General features: G+C 41.7%; 1 protein-coding gene across 3 annotated transcripts in view; it reads left to right on the top strand.

The window, feature by feature from the left end:
• The window catches only part of FHIT (fragile histidine triad diadenosine triphosphatase), a 1,429,439-nt gene that overhangs the window by 1,379,587 nt on the left and 28,987 nt on the right, over positions 1–20,865 (top strand). The gene's annotated exons all lie outside the window — the stretch shown is intronic.

Raw genomic sequence — 20,865 nt, 5'->3', positions numbered from 1 at the left:
TGGTGGTTAATGTTTCTTGAGAACCTAGTAGGTGCAAGGCTTTATAGAATTTCATATACATCAACTGATTTAACCTTTAAAGCTGCTCTATAACATAGCTATCCCTATCCTTGTTTTCAGATACAGATATTGAGGCACAGATGTGAAGTATCTTGCCCAACCTCTTGTACTGACTGGTGGTAGTGACATGATTTTGAGCCAGACCCTCTACCTCTGGAATCCATGCTCTTGACTAGGGTTGGCAAACTTTTCCTGTAAAGGGCCAGGTAGTAAATATTTTAGACTCTGTAAGCCATTCAGTTTTTTGTTGCACCTACCTAATTCTGCCCTTGGAGCACAAAAGTTGTCACAGACAATATGTGAGGAGTAAGAATGGGTATATTCCAATAACAGTGCATTTACCACAGTGGCACTGGGCCCCACTCAACCAGTTGGCTATAGTTTACTGACACTGGTTCCTGATCATTATCCTCAACCAGGTTCTGAGATTTTAAGCAGTCCTGTACAATATAAATACAATGTCAGCTGCATGGGTACTGTTAAACCTTAGAGTAGCCATGTTTAAAAAAAAAAGATAAAATGTAAAATTATTTTTTTAAGTTTATTTATTTTTGAGAGTGAGAAAGACAGACCACGAGTAGGGGAGGGGCAGAGAGAGAGGCAGACACAATCTGAAGCAGGCTCCAGGCGCTGAAGTGATGGCACAGAGCCTAATGTGGGGCTCTCACTGACCATGAGATCATGACCTGAGCCAAACTCTGATGCTTAACCAAATGAGCCACCTAGGTGTCCACCCATAAAAAGATAAAATTTTAATGTATTTTAATTTAACCTGAAATATACAAAATATTATTTCAACAGGTAGCCAGTATAAAATAATTATTGAGGTATTTCACGTTCTTTTTTGTACTAAATCTTCCAAAGCTGGTGTGTATTTTACACGTATAGTAGATGTGAGCCCATACTAGCCATGTTTCAAGTGCCCGGTAGACATATGGAGCTAGTGGATGCTGAACTGGACAAGGCAGCTATAAAGTGCTTAAACTCATCCAGGCTAGAGCCTAAGATTCTGTATTTATAAGAAGCCCCCAGATGATAGTCTTCAGTCCATACTCAGGGTAGGAAGGATGCAGACAGACACCATCTGAAGCAAATACACTATAATGGACCCGAGGGAGCAGGTGATGTAGGGTAGGCTCTAAAAACTCTTTAAAGGTCTTTGCATTCAAACTGAAACCCAGAGAATGAACAAGAATGAGAATAACAGTGGGAGAAGATGCTCTACTCATGCTCTAGATGTTTTAGATAAAGTGCACTAAAACATGCAGGCATTTAGCATGGAACATTGATGTCAGTATGGTATCTTGGGTTTTTGTTATAATGTAAAGGCAGGGAGATATACAGCCTTTGGGGGCCTCTGCATGCAGTCTTCCCCCAGACAAGAATAGATCCCCCTTCAGTGCTTCCACAGTTGCCCATATTTTCCTCACCACAGCACTTTCCATGCTTTCTGCAGGTGCCAGATTATTTTCCATGTGGCCCACCAGGGTTGTGAGTTCTGAGAGGATAAGCCTGGAGCTTGGCCACTGCTCTGTCCCTAGCCTAAATATCAGCTATGCTTGGCAGTAAAGATGGGGCCTCTTACAGAATATTTGGAATTCCATCCAAGGTACATCTGGGCATGGACTCCTTGAAATCTTTACAGGTGGGAACTCTCCCACTAAAGATCAGAGGAGGGAAGTCCTTTGCTTGAATCAGGAAAGAAAGGGTATTGCATGGTGTGGCATGTGCTTAATGGTCACAGGCAGGTGAATCACAGGCTGAATGGCCTGCAGGTATGTTAAGAGGGGTCCATACAGTAAGTACCTGTGAATCTAACAGATTTTAGAAGGAACCTTGGCTCTCCACTCCATGGTTTCCAACTCGTGTCCCCCATGAGGCTGCTGTCTCTCTTCACTGGTGCCTGCCTCGACTCCACCCAGAGCTGAAATCAGTGTTCCAGGTGCTGGGAAAGCATAAAAGGAAAGGGCAGGTGCTATGCTCACAAAGAAGAGCTACCTCACAGATCAGGCTGGCTCTACCAACGGAGTTCAGGTCTGTTAATGGGCTTGAGATGCTAACTGGTTGTGGTCAGAATACTGAGCTCTTCTGGTGGTCTTACTGGAGAGCCTCCCAAAATCCGCTTCCACCCGAGCTCTGCTGTGTTCATAGAGGGCCAACTTGCCTTCTTGTCATAACAGTTTCAGACATCTGTATGGCATTGCCTAGTCTAGACAGACAGTAGACAGTGGTCAAGAGGACTGGTGCAGACACCAGCTGCCTGTGTTTACATCCCAGCCCTGTGCCTACTTGTGCCAGTTCCCAGACCTCTCTGGACTTATCTTGCTCCTGTGTTAAATGGAGATATTAGTGCTATCCTCCTAGGGCAGTTGTGAGGATTAATGAATATGCATAAAGGGCATAAAACAGTGTCTGAGCAAAACCAGTGTTCACTGTTACTATCAGAAATTGCCTTCACTTGCATTATTGCATATGGTCCTTCCAAAACCCTTCAGAAAAAGCAGGGCTGGCTATGGCATAATTTACATTAATAGAAGTGAAGAAAGTGAGAAAGAAGAAAGTGCTACACCTCAAGTTGAAGCCATCTAATAATTCACCTAACATTTACTTTATCCTTACTGGGTCAGGAGGCATGGATGTGCGAGGTGACCAAAGGTGACTGAAGCACAGTAGAGCTCCCCAGCAGTGGTGGAGATAGACGTATTACAGAAATACAAACCAGGGATTGAGGAGAGGAATTTTCCTGATCAAGGTGTGCAGTGGCACACTCCATGTTTTTGTAACATCATGACATTCCTGGGGTCCTTGGAGGCATAAGTATCCTTTGTGGGTTTTAAAGCTGGGGCCCATGATCCCCCCAGGGAAGTTGTATGTACAGGTTATGTGTTTGTGTGCATGCATTTTTCTAGGGGAAGAACTCACAGCTTTGATCAGTTTCTCAATGGTAAGAACTCCTGTTCTAGAGGAACTCTGATGTAATTTGTGAAAATTCCCAGTAGCAAGTAGCCCATGTTTTAAGTGTAACCTTGTACCTAGATACCTCAACATTACTGGTCTAGGAGAAAGGCAGTTCTCCTAAAGACTCTGCCTCAGTGTCTCTAAGACACCCTTTACTCTTTTCTTCCATGTAGGCATTACCAGTGATTTGCTGGTTGACATTGAGCTAATTATTTCACTGCTCAGAGCCTGTATCTCCAGTACATGGGGGTGACAGCTTCTAGTTTGCAGATTCCTGGGAGGAATTGGATGGTTTTACTGTCTTACACACACCAGATGTTACAGGCCCTCAGTGCATGTGAGGCTTCCTTCCTTTCCCTGGTGTCAAACTTTCTATTGGATCATGGCAGTAGATACTCTTGGAGAAGTGTCTTTTCTTCTTTTCACATTCCTATGCTTTCCTTCCTTAACTGAGTTTGCATTTCTTCCCAAGAATTATTCTTATTCCATGTCTTTGGCCTTTATTGGAGCAGGCTTATCTCTGGCTCTTTCCATCTGTTATGACATCTTGGGAAGACTTACTTGTCCTTTCCTCTCTGATTGTGTTGATTAAATAGAGCAGCTATTTCATTGATTGTTCTCCACTTATGCCTTACATAATTGGCAACTGATACTTTGGCCTATTATTCTCTCATGTTACAGGTGGCAAGAGAACAAAATTGCACTATTGTGGTCCTTATGAGAAAAGATACTTTCTGTTTTGTTGCCCTCAGAAAGTAGGAAGCAGGGATTGCCAACATTTTTTTTAAAGAAAAGCAGCTGTATATAAACTTGGAAACATGCACCACCTTATGCCAGCCATTTCCAAGATTTGTTGCATTGATCTCCCAACTCCTAGGCAGAAGCAGTGTGGCTGGCGTGCAGGTAAGGTCAAGGGCATGAGCTTAGGAGTCAGAAAGGCCCCATTGTAGACTCCATCCCTGCCATGTGGCAGCTGTGTGGGCTTGGACACACCACATAGCTTTTCTGTGCCTGGGCATCTGTAAGATGGGGAGTAGTGTTATATGTACCGTATTAGTTCGCTAGGGCTGTCGTAGAAAACCAACACGAAGTAGGGGGCTGAAACACAGTGAAGCAACTGTGTTTTCTCACAGTCCTGGAGGCTGAAGTCTGAAATCAGCAGGGGTGGTTCCTTTCGAGAGCCCTGAAGGAGAATTTGTTTCATGACTCCCTCCTGGCTTGTGGGGGTCTGCTGGCAATCTCTGGCATTTCCTGGCTTGAACACCCATCACCCCAGTCTCTGCCTTCATGTTCATATGACATTTTTTCTGTGTGCATGGCTCTCTGTGTCCAAACTTCCCCATTGTATAAGGACACCAGTCTTACTACATGAGTGCCTGCTCTAATGACTATTTCAACTTGATTCCCTCTGTAAAGACCCAAGGTTACATTGGGAAGTACTGGGGTTTAGAGATTGAACAGATCTCTTTTGGGGCGGCACCGCTCAGTCCATAACACACACCTACCACAGAGGGTTGTTGGATGGTTAGATGAGATAATCCACAAGAAGAGTTTAACTCAGTGCCTCGCACATAGCAATCCCTTAGTACATTGCTTATTATTCGTGTGGGAATTTCTCATGCCCTAATTTCTCACCTACAAGTCTTGGAGATTTTCAGTTTCTTTTGCTTCTCCTTTTCTCTTACTTTTCATCCACTAGAAGGCAAGTAAATGTAAAGAGAAAAGGCAAAGTATAGACCAGTCAAAACATGGAAGGTTATACCATTTGACCATCAGAACTTTTTATACTTTAATATTTCCTCAGCCTGAGCTTATATTAGTAAAAAAAAAAAAAACAGATTTGTGTGTGTAAAAATACACTGAAATCTATTTTAGTCCAGCCTGTGTTAATTATTTGAGAAGCTTGTCTTAAATAGCAGAATGATTTTGTTTGATGGCAAACTTTGAAACCTAAATAATTATCAGATGGCCATTAAAAAACAAAATCAAAACTAACCCACTGTCTGAGAAAACATGTTATTGGAATCAAATAAGCTGGTAGCATAATCTGCAAATTCTGTGTGTACTGCTATGGTATCTGAAACATAATTATCAAGCTTAAGTTAATTAGACTAATGCTCAGAAAATCTGGCCTGGCAGCTTGTGGTAAGTAATTATATATACTGATTAAGAATGTAATACGCAGTGAGCAGAGGCAATGGAAACTCCATTTGAAACAGTGTGTGCACATGTACAATTAAGAAGCCACGTAGAAGAATGCCCACAATGCAAAAGAACTTGGTAGGAACCAACAGGCATCATGCCAAGTCTTCTTCAGGGTGAGGAACAGATGTTCCCCCTCACCCAATGGGAGATGGGCCGGCTCAGAAAGGGGATGTGGCCATGGGTACTCACTGACCACCCAGAGCTGACTCAGAACTACCACCTCTGCTCCACCCTGTTCTTTCCATTTCTCTCAAGCTTCTCCTTCAAAGGATGATTAGCTGTGAGACAACTGAGGTCAGCTTCCTTGGTGATTTTCCAGGCTCTGAAACAAGGAAATTGTCATTCATTCTGAGTCACAAATAAAGGTAGGATGCTTCCCTCTGTGCAGGCATAAACATACCTTTCATTTGCCCTTCTGCTTGCTCTTTGGATTTCTTTCATTATTTTTGAAAAAGGGGAAAAGACACAACTGGAGATCCATGAGCAAAGACTAAGGACCCCCAACATTTGGCCATCTCCTTGGGTTCATCAAAAGTTTATGGTATCATAAAATTTTTGATTAAGTAACTAGAGTTGAATTTCAGATTGATGAGGATTACAGAGAAATCCTATTTTGTTGTCTATCACTCTTACAGTGTGTCTGTGTGCCTGCATTAGTAGTGCCATGTGGTTGAAAGAACACAATCAAACCCTTCTCTGAGGACTGAGGATGGCTACAACTGTGCATCCTTTTGAGTATCTGTTATGGTTGGTTGATTTGGGCAAGATGTATTTAGTGAACACCTACTATGTAACTAATTCTAGTCTTTTAAGGTCTTCACTAAAGTTATTAGATTGAACTATGTGATGTTGTTTTGAAGGCTAAGGGAAGATTGAGTGTTACTAATAGGCATGGTTTTGCCCTCATAGAACTATAATTCAGTGGGGAATATATTTTCAACACAATACATGCCCTGAAATGGACCACATGAAAGGGTCACCTGGCCCAGTCTTGGGAAAGGAAGGGAATAAATGTATTCCTTGCAGAGAATAGTATGTGTGGAAGACTGGTGGTAAAACAAGACAGGATGTTGAAAGAACCACTCCTACTTAAATAAGGTAGGCACAGATGGTGCAAAGGATTGAGAGATCGGGTGAAATGGTAAATAGGAGCCTATCGTGCCAAGAAAGTCATGCCAAAGGCCAATAACTCAGGACCAGAGCATTTAATAGCAAAGGAAGGGAGACCTCCCTGGGCCACTACCTAGAATTTAATGTATACTTTTTTAAATAAGAGAGGCCCCAATATATGGTTCTCTTGCAGGGATGTTCCAATTCAGAATCTAGGTGCAGGGCATGCCTATTATATTTCATTGAGGCTCCTTTTTAGTAGGGAAACATGCCAAGGCTTTCAATCTAAGACTTCAGAAAAGTCTCACACAACTCAATCTCCCCATCTTTGTTTCATTTTCTGTAAAATGGGAACAACAGTATTATGCCTCTACCCCAAAATTGATCCAATGAGATTCTGTGTGCAGAAATGCTTTAATTTAGACATCAGAACTTGGTTTCCATTGTTTAGCAGATGTTGGATGTTGTTCTATGAGAAAGGGCATGCAGGTTAAGGGAGTGAGCCCTAGAGTCCAAGCCACCCGTGAGCTGTAGGGTCACATCTCTCATCTTAACTTCCTCACCTGAAAATGAAGAAGGCAGCACCAGGGCTATTCAATGAGGCTTAAATGAGATCATCTCTGTACCAACACTTGGTACCTGGCACTTAGTGCATGCTCAGTAAAAATCCATTAATAATAACAATATAATTATGCCTCATTATTTTGGCCTCCCTTCCTTTGATGCTTTCACTTCCCTAGAGCAGAAGGTCCTTGGCATTGGATCAAAAGCCTCTTTCCTTTGGCCAGGGGTCCATTTTCCACAGAGCACTATTTGTTCCTTGTGATTTAGCTGCCATTTGGCTGTAGGATTAAGTCCTGAATCTGACTCCCTTTTTAAGTAGGTGATCTCTCTCTACCCAGGGCCCAAATAACCACTTGCAAAGTGAAAAAACAGTCAGTGTGTGGGGGGTGGGGGTGGGGGGTGTTGATTGGTTGATTTGCTTCTGGAATGCCAAAAATTTGGTTTGCCTGATTTAATTTTTTTTTAATTTTGGCATCTGCAAGACACAGTCTGAGTAACCATTTAGGAACACTCACAGATCTTGGACTGATAACTTGGTTACTAGGCTTCAATCTAAAGTCAATGAACTAGAGTCAGTTATTGCCAAAATCAAAAATTAAAGAGGGAGAGGAGAAAAATTACTTAGAAGTTAATGGCTTTTTTCAATGTCTCATCTATGTTTCCTACCTTAATAGCAATCAGCATATTGTTTGTGGGAAACAGAAACAGTGGAGGTAGGGCTGCAAAGCCCTTAGAATACAGTCTCGGTCTGAGAATCAGCATAAAGAAAAGGACTAAAAGAGATTATGAAATGTAGAAAGCATGTGAAATTTATATTACCACTGCAGACATGTTTATTAAAATCCAGGCGAGTATTACTTTTGCTTCGGAAATAGGACATAAGAGGAAATTTATGGAGAGGAGAATGTTTGGATGACTATCTCACAGACATAAAGCTCTTAAGGCAGAGCAGTTTTAATTAAGAACAGCATCCTGTGTGAAGTGTTATACCCAAAATAGATCCTAGGGGGGATTCAGTGAAGGGATACATCAATTTCAGACATCTGGAATCCAATTAATAACTTCAGTGCTCTTACATAGTAAATGCTACTATGTTGTAATTTTCACGGAGGTTCTCCGAATGGAAGCTGGATTTCCACAGGGAGGGAAATTGCAGTCATCCTATGTTGTAAAATCTATGTTGCCCAAGGATGGCCATGTTTGTTTTCATTCATGGCCTGTTTTGCTGTAGTTATGCTTAGTGACTAATTGAGTATCCACAAGCCCATCATTCAAGACAAGAAACTACCATTTTGACACTATCCTACACCTACACCATGATGATGGGCCCACAGCCCACCCTTTCACTTACACCATCATCTGGAATCTCATGGTCCCATTGTTTTCACTTCTTTTTACATAGTTTTAGGCATCCCTATGCATTTTGTAAAAGGATAGATTTTTGAGTTGCTTTTTAACTTTATAACTTTAGCATCATGTAGCATATTACCTTTTATTTTTCCTTCATCATATGTTAAGATTTGGCCATACGGGCTAATTGTCTCTGTCAAACAGTCATTTTGATCACTGTGTAATATTTCATTATATGACTATATCTGTTTATTCATCTACTTTCTGAAGAATACTGATCACTTCCAGGTTCTTGCTGTTTTAATTAGAGCCACTTTGAACATTCTCATGTACAGGAGAAAACTTTCTCCCAGGTATATACCTGGATATAATATTGCTGAGTCACAGGGTATTGTGAATGTCCACTTTAGGCAATCATGCCAAACTATTTTCCAAAGAAGATGCTCCAATATATCCTCTCACCTGAGGTCCGTAGTCTCTCTGGACCACAGAATTGACAGACTCAGGTGTAGCTCAAATTCATCAGCATTTGAAGGTGATATTTGTATGTGAACTTGTGCTGTGTATCTGAAGAAGCTAAGATGTATATGTAGAGGTTGGGGAAGAGAGCGTCAGACTCAGGGTGAAGACAAATGGTCTCTTGGCACAGCTTGTCAGCTAGGGTCCCACTGTCTCAGGGAGGGGTAAGATTTCAAGCCAGGGTACCAGTGCCCTTAGGATTGTTTGGACTGGAGAATTTTAAATATTGGTTTCAGACCCTGATTCTAGAACAAGAATTTTTCAAATACTTGTTTCTTTGACTTTAAATAGATACCAGAAATTTTAAGAAGCACTTTCAAGCATTTTGATCTTTTATCCTTTTTTTAAAGGTTGCTTTTTAGCAACCAAACTCCTTTAAACCCCTAAGTAGCACTGAGATGAGATTAATTAAAATATTAAGACTCTTTTTATGGGTTATAACTCCCAACAATGACATTTTAAAATCAAGCTATACACACACACACACACATATATATATATATATATGAATCAAGCCTAGATTTTCATATATATAGTTATATTTACTGATATGCCATTTATATAAATCCCAGGCTTGGCCCTTTCTACAGTGCCTCTTGAACATCTTAGTAGTAAATAAATGAGAGGTTAGATTCAGGAAGCTGAAAAAGGTGAAAGGATCTCTTTTCTAGTCTGATGCTTCAAAATAGTCACAAGCCTGGCATTGCATTTTAGGTGTTCACTGTAGTGAAGCTGTATGTGTATGTTTGCAGTTGCCTTACATCTGTTTTCTGTGCTGATTTCTGGATTATGGTCACTTATAGGGTATATAAAATGAGCAGTTGAGCCTATAACAAGGAAATTTCAGTTTCTTTCAAGTATTCTGGTTTTTGGTTTTGTTTTGTTTTAAAAGGCATTTGAAATCTTCTGTGACAAAGATCTGCTGTCACGCATGGTAAACTTAGCGTTTCAGCTGCATCCAAGGCTTTATATCTTCATTAAAGAAGGTATTTAAATGAAATAGAGGCATTGGGGAAAGGTTGGCTCCTAATTTATTTGTGTAACTCGCAACAACCCAGCTTTGAAGGACATTGGAACAGTTCCATCAGAAGTGAATGGGTTTGTAACAGCATGTTACATTCAATGGGTGTGTAGCAGGGAGTGTGGTATTGTAACCAAAGGCAGAACAATTATCTTGTAAAAGGAAGAAATTCATGAGCAATCTAGGGAGTGGTGAGTACCCTTAGAATATAGATTTTATGTTAGTCATTTGTCATCTGCCAACATGTGAGTCCTGGTGCAAAGCACCTGGCCAGATGGTGTTGCCTAGCTCTTTTAGCTCCACCAAACATATGGTGAATATTCGGAAAGATGCTTGTGAGGTCACCCTGTGTCCTCACTGCTCCTCGGTGGTAACCACTTGTGCAAAAAGTTTGCCACTCGTTTGCTTTTCTGTGGAAAATGTCCTATCAGGATGGCCTGGTATTAAGTAGAGGTAGAGGCCCAGGAAGCAAAACTAAAGCCCCAAAGTGGCATTACCTTATCTCACAAGCAAGGCTGGGCCCAGCTGTTCCAGCTGGCCTCTCCTCCTTCAGCCCTTGGAGTCTAAACTTACCACGTCTTCACTCAATTCATATTCTTCTGAGACCAGCAAAAAGTAGGTGCTCCACAAAGATGATGTGACTGAATCATCCCATTCCTCTCTCTTCTAGTACTTGTGCCTCTGCTACTAAAAGGAAGGGGATTTGCCTGCCTCTTTGGGTACTTCCTCATTCTGCTCCCATCACTGACCTTCGGCCAGTTCACAGACCATGCGGATACCTCTGCCCTTCCTCTGGGTATGAGTACTTGCTGAACCCTCTCAGCCTCCTTGTCACCTCCTCAGAGCAGCCTTCCCTGGCTGCATTGTCTGATGTACTTCTCTTATTCTCTGGAATGGTAGTAATCGATTTGATTTGAATAGTTGCCAATTGCCTGCCTTTTCTCCTCAAATGTTAGCCTCCTGAGGGCAATAAACCTTGTCCAGCTTGCTCACCATTGCACAGTGTAATACCACGTGGCAGACATATTACTACTATTTGTTGAATAATTGAATTTTGAGTTCTGCAAAGAAATAAGCTTCCAATGCTTGGGGCACCTGGATTGTGCAACCCCCAGCCAACAGCTCACTTAGTTCAGCATCTCCAAATGGGTTTTATTTTGAGGGCTTAGTTGTTGCTGCCTGGATTGTGTTGAGCAGGATTCTGAGGCCATATCTACAATAGGGTGTGCCTGGTGGTGTACTTCTTACAATACAGATACCCCACTCTCCTCGAGGAGAGCTCTCTTGCCTGGGCTGTGTTTCTAAAAGTTCTGTAATGGGCCTTTGGAAGAAGAATCTACACTGTAGCAGGAGCAAATATGGCAACATTCAGGAGATTCAAAAGAAATGATAAACTGGCCCCTTGCCTTTTCTCTTTCCTCATTCTGAGTACCACAAGTTGACATCACTCTAGGAATAAAGGAGAACACTCTTGCTCAAACACCAGTATCCAAGACATGGGGTGGGAGGAGGGGAGTAGGGAAGGCCTGTGGAATATGGCTGGTGAGGAAATTGGTTTTTGAATTAACATTTCCTTTTCTGAAGTTTGCTCCATCATGAAACTCCCTTTCAGAAGCAGTTTCATTTCATTTCTCAGTGAGTGCATTTCTAGAAACAGGAGGCCTGAGGAAATCAGACTGGTAGAAATCTCTAGTCCCTGTTGCTTCACCAATTTCCTACACATTAAAAAGCCAGTAAAACTCAGCTACAATGGAGCCTGGGGTGAGGTGACAGAGATCAGTGATTATTTACTGAAAACTTGCCTGAGATGCAGTTGTCCCCTCAGAGGAGGCTGCCCAGCCTGATCTCAGCTGGGAGGTAGATCTCTGTTTGCAACCTCTTCTCTGTGCTGCTCTATCATCCCTGCTTTCAAAAATGTTAACCAAAGAAAAGTCAAGAATTTACAGAGTAGATCCAATGAGTGTACTAGGAGCCTATAAACCATATTGATCCAGACAACTACTGTTCCTCAGTAGTCATGTGATGTTGGTTGAGTGATTTAAGTGCCTTGGAGACTCAGATGTTTCATCTGGAAAATGGGAATGTTGAACTTGTGCAGCCACTAAGTTGGGAGGGAAGGCACCTTTAACATATGCTTCTTGACTACATACTGGGTGTCAGACCCAGCAACTATTAAGGATACACCAATGGATGTTACTGTAATTTGGTGATTTCAACCATACACATGAGAACTGGACAGAAGACTTTCTATCAAATTAACTATTATTGAGGGATTATAATGGGAATACCAAGGACTGCTGGGTTAGCACAGTTGATTTCTCTACCCAGCCCAGGTAATCACTATTGCCATCATGGGATTTTCATCTGAAATGATTGGCCCGATTGTTAGGTGGGATCACTCTCATCTCTTATAAACATGAGGCTCATGTGGTAAACTATGAAGAAAATTTTAGCTGTAAAATTTAATCCTAAAATTAATTCAGGTTTGTATTTTACTCTATGCTGATGATTCTCGAATGTAGTGACTCCCATATCAACACCCCTGCAGCCCTTCACGGTCCAATCCCTGAGCCCTGTTCCTCACCTGCCCTGATGCCATGTTGTAAGAAAGTTCTAAATGGTGGCAGGCCAGGAGGCAGCATGGCAGATCCAGGAAGCCCCGTCTAGGTTTACCTTTCTCAAAGATTGTGCCTCTGACAGGAAGTGACTACTTTGTTATTTTCATTGAAATCAACTGCATAAGACCAGGAGCAGAAATCTCCCTTTGCTGAATTGCTCCTAACAAGCTTCTGATGGAAAACTACAAATTATAATGTCTAGCCAATTAAAGCAATTTTGTGATGGCAGCCATGTACTCCACCAAACCTGAATTACCCACCCTGGTTTGTACAGGTTTTATAGGGTTCATGGGATACTCTGAGGACCATTCACAGTACAGTCAATTGAGTAATATCTAGTCCAAATTGTGATGCTGGCAAAGTCTCATTTGCTGCTTTGGCAATCGGCTTGACAATGTGATACTTTAATGTATAATTGGATAAGCAATTGGGTTCTGTTATAGTACAGTGGTTTGGCATAATTATTTTCCAGTGCTGTGATTTTCTAGTTAATAAATACTTTTGGGGGTTACAAATTCTTAAACATCAACACTCTATACTCCTTGAAAGTAGGATACCATTAATTAATATAAGAGCTTATTTCAGCATTTTGGCCTCGTTGGCAGTACTAAAATTTTTTTTTTCTTTAACTCAAGCAAGTTAGGCTTAAGTCAAAGCTTAGACAACTAAGCAAATGATGAATGCTTTGTGCATTACCTGGATTTCTCTCCATAAAGGGCAATGATTTGGACTTTGAAAACTTCACAGTGAACAGAGGGAACCAGAAGCCACTTGGTTGCACTTCGAAGTCTCACAATCTAGCCATTAGTTCAGGGCTCCAGCTCACACAGAGATTCAGAAGGGAGGCAGTCGCAGTGCCTGAGTGGCTCAAGGGGTTACATGTCAACTCTTGATTTCATCTCAGGTCTGATTTTAGGGTGGTGGGATCAAGCCCCTTGTCGTGCTCTATGCTAAGCATGGTGGAGACTGCTTAAGACCCTCTCTCCCTCTCTCTCTACTCCCACCACTCTGTGTGCGTTAGCTCTCTCTCTCAAAAAAAAAAAGGGTGGGGAGGCAATTAACATATTTTTGCACAAAGAAATATCTGCAGAACCTCAGGGTTCTAAGAAAGAAGTAGCTACCAATGGTTGGCAGTACAGACTTATTATTTTGCATCAAATGAAAGCAAGAGGCGATTCATTAGGACACCAAGAGAGGCCAAAGTGGGTGACTAACTGCTCAATAACCAGCACCGAGAGAAACGGTATTTAGTGTTTGGGGAGGAAACTTGTGCTCAAAGGATGCTGGCTGTGTGTATGTGACGGAGTGAGACAACATCCAGAATTATGAAATATCACTCAAGTCAATCTAAATGGTCCAGGAAATCTTAGGGAGTTTGGGAAGCAGGTAACTGAAGAGAGTCACATACTGGGCAGTACAGGAGTGATTTTCATACTGGTTCAGAGCAGCCTTGAGCAGGGGAGCCAGCATCCAAGCGTGCTTTACATAAAGTGCCTGGCAGGAAGTTGTCAAAGAAATATCTGCCTGAAGGGAGGCATGGAGACCCTCTCACTAACTGCACACACTGTAGCTAACTCACCAGCACACTGGATTATGGGGCAGCTGAGCTCGCCTCCAGCCTGACGGGCCCCCTTCTGGTCCAGTCTATGCCTGCCCAGCTCCCATGATTTCTGGTCCAGCTGCTGCAGTAGCGGTCTCTAATTCATTCTCCAGCCAGGCCACTCAATGAAAAATTATTCTAAGCTTTTAATTTCCCCACTTCCCACCCTTTAATGTCTTCTTTTGCACCAAAAATAAAATTCCCATTTCTCAGCCATCCCCACAGGCTGCAAATTATCTGCCATGTCCCTTACTTTTCTAGTCAGTGACTCAACCAAGATCCCTTTTCCCTCGATGCTGTGCACTTCCGTTCCCTCTGCATGAAATACCTTTTTTCCCTGCTCTCGATTCATGGCTTTCTAGACATTGTTAGCATCTCAGCTTCTCCATCATTTCTTCAGTGAGGCCTTTCCCCCCATAACCCCTCCCCCACCATTCTACCATCCCCACACATCACAATTCATTGGTTGCTCTTCAGAGCTCTCATCATTTTAAACTATTTTGACTTTCAATGTCTGTCTAAAAAGAAAAAAAAAAATTCTGAAGCCTCCTTTGATTTAGCCCAATAGAAACAACTACATCCACATCCTAGAAGGCCCATGCTGTAGCCTCATACTTGCAGTGACTTTCCTCACCTCAGCTATACTTCCCACCTCTGGACCATCTTTCAAGGTTAATGCTGTGCTTAATCCTCTATTTCTGACATTGTTTTACTTCATCTATTTTCTCACTCGACTCTTTACCTTAAATAAATTTAGTTTAAAAGGAAATTTGAGATGACATCATAAATGGGAGATAACCCTCAAAATCAATATGATGTAAACAAAACAATCTTATTACATTCTAGCTAGAGTCTGGATGGCTCCTCTCTTTCTGTTAGAGGTCATGCTGGTACCATAGTAAGGACATGCTAGTACTAAGACTTTTGATTAATCAGATTGAAAATGGAGTAACTTTCTCTTAGCAGGATTCAAAGCTGTTTGTGGCTTTGAATCATAGACTGGAGGCCATCTTCTGGGCCAATGAGATATCTTTCCCATCTTTTTTTTTTTTTAATGTTTATTTACTTTTGAGAAAGAGATAGTGGCGGGGAGGGGCATGGAGAGCGGGAGATAGAGAATCTGAAGCAGTCTCCACACCGTCAGCGCAAAGCCCGATGCAGGTCTCGAACCCATGAACTATGAGATCATGACCTGAGCCGAAATCAGATGCTCAACTGACTGAGCCACCCAGGCACCCCATGTCTTCCCCATCTTTAAACAATGGAATGTTAAGGCTTCTCAAAATGGCAACTAAATTTCAGTTCTCTGACCACTCTGAGAGAAGTTCAGGCTTATGAGGAAAGCTAAGTCAGAACTCCTCAGGAAAGAGGGGTGCCAGCAGTTGAGGAAGCTAGCCATGGCATGAGTTGCAGTAGAGCTGGCATGCACCTCATGTGTTTGCTAAAGCCATTCCCACTGCCCAGAAATCACATGCTTTAAGCCCAGTGGAAATCCTGATTTTTTAAGTCAACCAAAGGCCCCACCTGGCAAGAATTACTCTCTTCCTCAGATATTCTGAGAACACTGTGATGGAACTTCTAGCCCAGTTCTTATACCAGACTGACTTATATTACATATGTATAAATCTGTCTGCCCTTTGAGGTGGTAAGACCCCTGGAGGCACAGATTGTGGCTTATACATTTTGACAGTTCCCATAATGCCTAGAACAGTGCCTGAAATATATCATGTGCTCAACAAAGGCTTGTTGGCTATATTGAAAATAGAGGCAGAGAATTAGTTCTAAAAGAAAATTATGGATTTACTTCCGTGTTCATTGATATCATTTCCTTTTCAAGACTATATAAACACCTGTCTGAATAGAACCATCAACCCGTAAGAAATAGTTTAAGCTTCCTTCTCTTTATGTTGTTTTAGAAAATAACAATGAAATATATTAACGTACTCTATAACAACACTCAAGTTAATATTCAGCACTTGCTTCTTTAAGAAGTGGTATTAAATCGTTTCCCCCCACCTTCCCCAGCCTTTGAAGACAACTTGGCATTTTATTACAGGTTAGTTCCAAATCCTGAAAAACATTTAAATTATTGTGAATCATTCTTCCTACTGTATTCCATTACAGAGCTATAAAAAAGTCAATAGCCAAGGCAGTTTGAGCATTACATCAGGGAATTGATCTTTACCTCACATACCTTGTGATAGCACGCTCAATGCCCAGGAAGGAGCAGAATGTCAAAATTGACACATATCACTACTTCAGTTAGAAATCCTGTTAACACTACCTTCTCCAAAATCATTTCAGGCAGATAAAGTGAAATGACTGCAGATACATTTTTTTTAATCTCTTTTCAAACTTATATGGAAATAGAATGCTCTTCTAAGAGCCATCACAGACTTCACTCTGTTGAGTGAATAAAGATTTTTTGGCTCAAATTTTTTTGCAAACTTTCTAACTCTGGTGAGCACTTTCCCCTAAAGAACCAAGTGCCTGTGAAAACAGTGTCAACTGTTCAACAGTTTCACTGTTGCCTAGAGAGGAGGTAAGGAATGTGCTGTGGTGTTGAGCACTGTCATGGCCATTTAACTTGTGTGATATGATTACCAGGAGGAAAGACGGAGCACTGTAGTGCATTGAACCCCAGACGCAGTCAACAGGAAGTAGCACCGTTCCTTCATGTACGACTAACAAAGAAAAACACTGCCAATTAAATTATGACACACCGTCGATTGTGGAGCACACTTTGATTTCAGAGATGTGAAAATGTGGAAAAGTGTGCGCCTGAGAACCACTGAGCTGTGAGGTTTAAAGAGTACTCTTCATTTCATCCAATACTAAACCTTAGAGTGAACAAAATGCTAGCTTTGATTTTGGTCTTCCTTTGGACAGCCTGTGTCTTTTCCTGGATTCATAGCAAGGCAGGTGTGGGAACAACCCAAATGTGAGCCAAGCACTTTCAGTGTTTAGGTTTTTCTTTTTCAAAGGGGGTCCCCCAGGCTGAGTTACCAGATAAAATATAAGGAGAAGCCCATTTAAGTTTGAATTTTAGATAAATAAGTAATACTTTTTAGTAAGAATATGTCCCAAATATCACATGAGACGTACAGGACACTCAGTTAATTTGATTTAGTATTTTTATTTGCTAACTCTGGCAGCCCTGATTTCAGGGTAATTTTGACTGCATTTGATCATTACCACATGCTTTTATTCTAAGACCTTGACCTTGACCTGTGAGGAGCCTCCATTGATACCTTTTTTACTCTTAACAACCTGGAGAGTTAGGGATTATTATAGGTCATTTTAAAGCTGCAGGAGCTAAATTTTCTCCTCAGACTTCAGTGCCTCACTAGAGTCGTTGGTTTGAGCCATACGAATTCTGACCATAGCTCTTAATCCTTTTAGTGTATTTAAGGTCCAAAAAGACACACGTCATTGGGGAACCATGAAGACAGGAAAGGCAAGTTTACTCCTGGACAAAACCTCTCTGTCCCCACTGTGATGGGGATGGTGTATCCAGCCTGATAGTAGTAATAGCAGCAGCAAACACTAAGTACCACTTATTACTACTAAGTGCCAAGTACATCTACTCAAAACCCTTACTGCTCCCTTTTTACAGTGGGGGGAAACTTAGGCACAAAGAGGTTAAGGAGCTTGCCCTCTCATTGTCAAAGTCTGAGCCTAACCTTATCTTCTTGGAGAGATGTTGCTAGATGTTCCTTAGATAAGCCCTTCTCCCCCGTCACTCTGTATCATAGCACTCTGTTTCTTTACCAAGCTGAAACTCAAAAGCCTTTCAAAGCAGGTCAGGCCCTCCCAGCAGCAGCCCTCCCATTTGGAAATGCGTCCTCCTTATTTGTAATAAATCATTTGGTGCCTATTCTCCCTACCTGGGTACCCTTCATATGGGCAGCAAAAGGGTCTGTTCCATTTGTAAATCCCACCCTGCCCCCACCATTTATAATTAACCATTTGGTGCCTATTCTGAGTATCCCATAATGACAATAAATGGGTCTGTTTCAGTGTTCTAGTGCCAGGGCCAGCCCTTAGCATTGTGGGGACAGAATAAATACCATGTGCATTAGTAAGCAGTCAGTGCCTTTCCCTGTGGACAGCCTAAATTAATCTGGAAGGTTCATCTGAAGTTCTCCCCTCCCCCAATAAAGCTTCCTTCTGGCATGTAGTGCCTTCTGCATAAACCACTGTTTGAGGTCACTAGAGCTTACCTCTGCCAGCCTGCAATGGCTTGCAGCCACCAGGTTCCTGGGCTGCCTCAGGAAGGAAGAAATGTACCCCAAACTACACCACGTTTAATTTCTAAGTCACCTGGGTGCCTCTTTGAAGACGCAGGTCTTGCTCATCAGGATCATTCCTGGACTCCCTATTTCTGTAGAGAAGAAAAGCAGTTGTAAAACAGGGTTTGCAAACAACAGCCTCTCTTCTATTGACAGGGTGACAAGCAATGGTCTTAAAGGGAAATGTATTATTTCTCTATGTGCATGGGCTCTATCTATACACATACACATTTCTCCCAAATGCCTTGCTTCTCAAGGAGTAAGTGCACCTCAGAATTAACTGAGAAGTTTGAAAAAGTCCCCAAACCCAGGCTGTCCCCAAACAAATTAAATCAGAATCCCTGGGTGGACCCAGGCAATAGTGTTTTTTAAAGTTCCCCAGGTGAATCCAGTGGGTAGCCAGCACTACTGTTCTAAAGAAAGCCACATTTTTCCATCTGGGGCTTTTAGGAGGGAAATCTCTAAGTTTTAAAAACCATATACAGCAGAGCTTTGCAAATATGATTAGTTTTTGTTTTATTTATTTCTCTACCTCGCATAAACAACTTCGAAGTGTGGGCACAACGTTGCCATCTGTAAGGCATATGACAATAACAGACGGTCTCCTAATAACCAGGGAGGCATTAACGTTCACAGGCTCTAAATTATTTGGATTCATCTGGTATGATCTGTGGTGATGAAGCCACTTAATGCTGGGTTTCTGTGTCTTTTCAATGGCAGCACCAGAAGTGGGAAGGCCATATTTTCTGGGCTGTATATATTGCTCTTTGTCATTCTATTGAATTGTTACAAGATGGATTTATAACAGACCTAAAGCTAGTATCAAAATGAAAATTAGTTCTTGAGTAGAAAAATAGCAATCCTGTTTGACTCGCCTGTAGCGATGGTGTTCTATCTGCCTCTGCGAGGAGGGAAATGACTTCTTAATGTGGTTTTCTTCCACTAAGGAGAATTAAATCTATGTGGCAAAATGTAAAACCAGAGTGCTGGCAGCCAAATTCTGAACAGAAGATCCATGACCCTCATCAACATATTTGTGGCCCAGTTATATGCTAATGAACCTCATTTAGACTCAAACTTACCCCAAGTGGAAATATAGCTCAGCTGGAGAGCCTGGGTATCATTCCTTCACTGGTTTGCTTTGTGTGTCAAAGTTTGCTCAGAAATACTGGGGAAATTTCTCCATCTGCTCCAAGGGGCCACGTTGGGGGCAATGGGGTCTCTCTGGGTTAGATTTACAGTGATTTTGGCCCAAGATAGCAAACTCCACTATGTTAGTGGAGAGACTTTTTGCTGAGGCAGCAAGATGCTTTTCAAAGGACTGCCTTTTGGCTGGGGAGGGGACTGCGCCTGGTGGGTGGAACTGGCCACTCAGGTGGCAGGCAGCTCCTCTAGGATAGATAAAAAGGCAAAAATTGTTGGGAATAACTCAGCCATGCCTAGCTGGCTGATCTTTGACAAGCAAATGAACTTCCTCAGAACTCAATTTCTTCCTTGGTAAAGATGGAGCTAAGCAGTGCCTGCCTTGTGTAGGGATTATGGTACAGATTAAATGAAATGGTGCAGGATGAAATAATACACATCAAAGAAACTACCGGTTCATATCATAAATACTGGCCATCATTGGTACTGTTAAAACATTTACCTCAATCTCTTCAAACGACTTACAAAATACTACACTGCACATCCTGTGAATTTATACCTTCAGCATTTTACAATGGATAAAGCCACACACAGGAATAACAAATTTAGTTAATAAAACTGAACTGCAATAGGCGATTAAGGGGGAAAATTGAGCTCTTCTAATGAAGAGCTCTGAGAACATCCTCTCTCTGGTAGAATGGAAATTTTATTTACTCTATATGCAAATCTGAGACATATACAAGATGTTTTTAAAAATAAATATGCGTATTTGAAGAGGATTTTTAAATGATTTAATTGACTTAGATCGATTGTTAATTTCTTGATGTTTTCTAATTTTTTTTAACTGTTTGCCTGCTAAAGCCTCTTTTAATGGATATGCTCTTATTTCTTACTCAGTACTCATGGCTCTTGTACTGTTATCACAGATTTGCTTGGGCTATTTTGCTTCACTGAACAAAACTGCTCTGAGCTCATATAAGAGAGACTAAGCCAAAGAGAATAGTAGGGAAACCATAGGCCACTTGAGGAGAATGATCATGGGTAGGTGTAAAACAGTTTCTTCATTGAATGGTGAGTAAAATACATGAATGATGCCAGCCAAGCATAAGATCAGAGAGTACTGGGGATTACTGTAAATGGGAGGAAGCTCCCCAGTCTGTGACCTCCCACTTACAGCCTCCAGCGGACAAGACAAGGCATCGAACAGGCCACAGCATAGCCTGATCTGGTTATGTTATCACCAAAGCTGGAAATGTGGACACTTACATGACACCTCCCCATTTTCAACTTTTGGCAACCAATACAATTAAAGGACATACACCTTTCAGCCTCTGATTTGCAAATTCTGTTTACCATCCACACAACACTTGTTCAGAGATCCCAAGGACCCATTATTAATAAGCCTATTCCATTGTTTTCTTCAAA

The sequence above is a fragment of the Prionailurus bengalensis genome, chromosome A2 (assembly GCF_016509475.1).
Source record: "Prionailurus bengalensis isolate Pbe53 chromosome A2, Fcat_Pben_1.1_paternal_pri, whole genome shotgun sequence".
In the NCBI taxonomy this organism is placed as follows: domain Eukaryota; kingdom Metazoa; phylum Chordata; class Mammalia; order Carnivora; family Felidae; genus Prionailurus; species Prionailurus bengalensis.
Note: the sequence above shows the minus strand (reverse complement) of the source record. Positions and strands in the feature narration are given on the sequence as shown.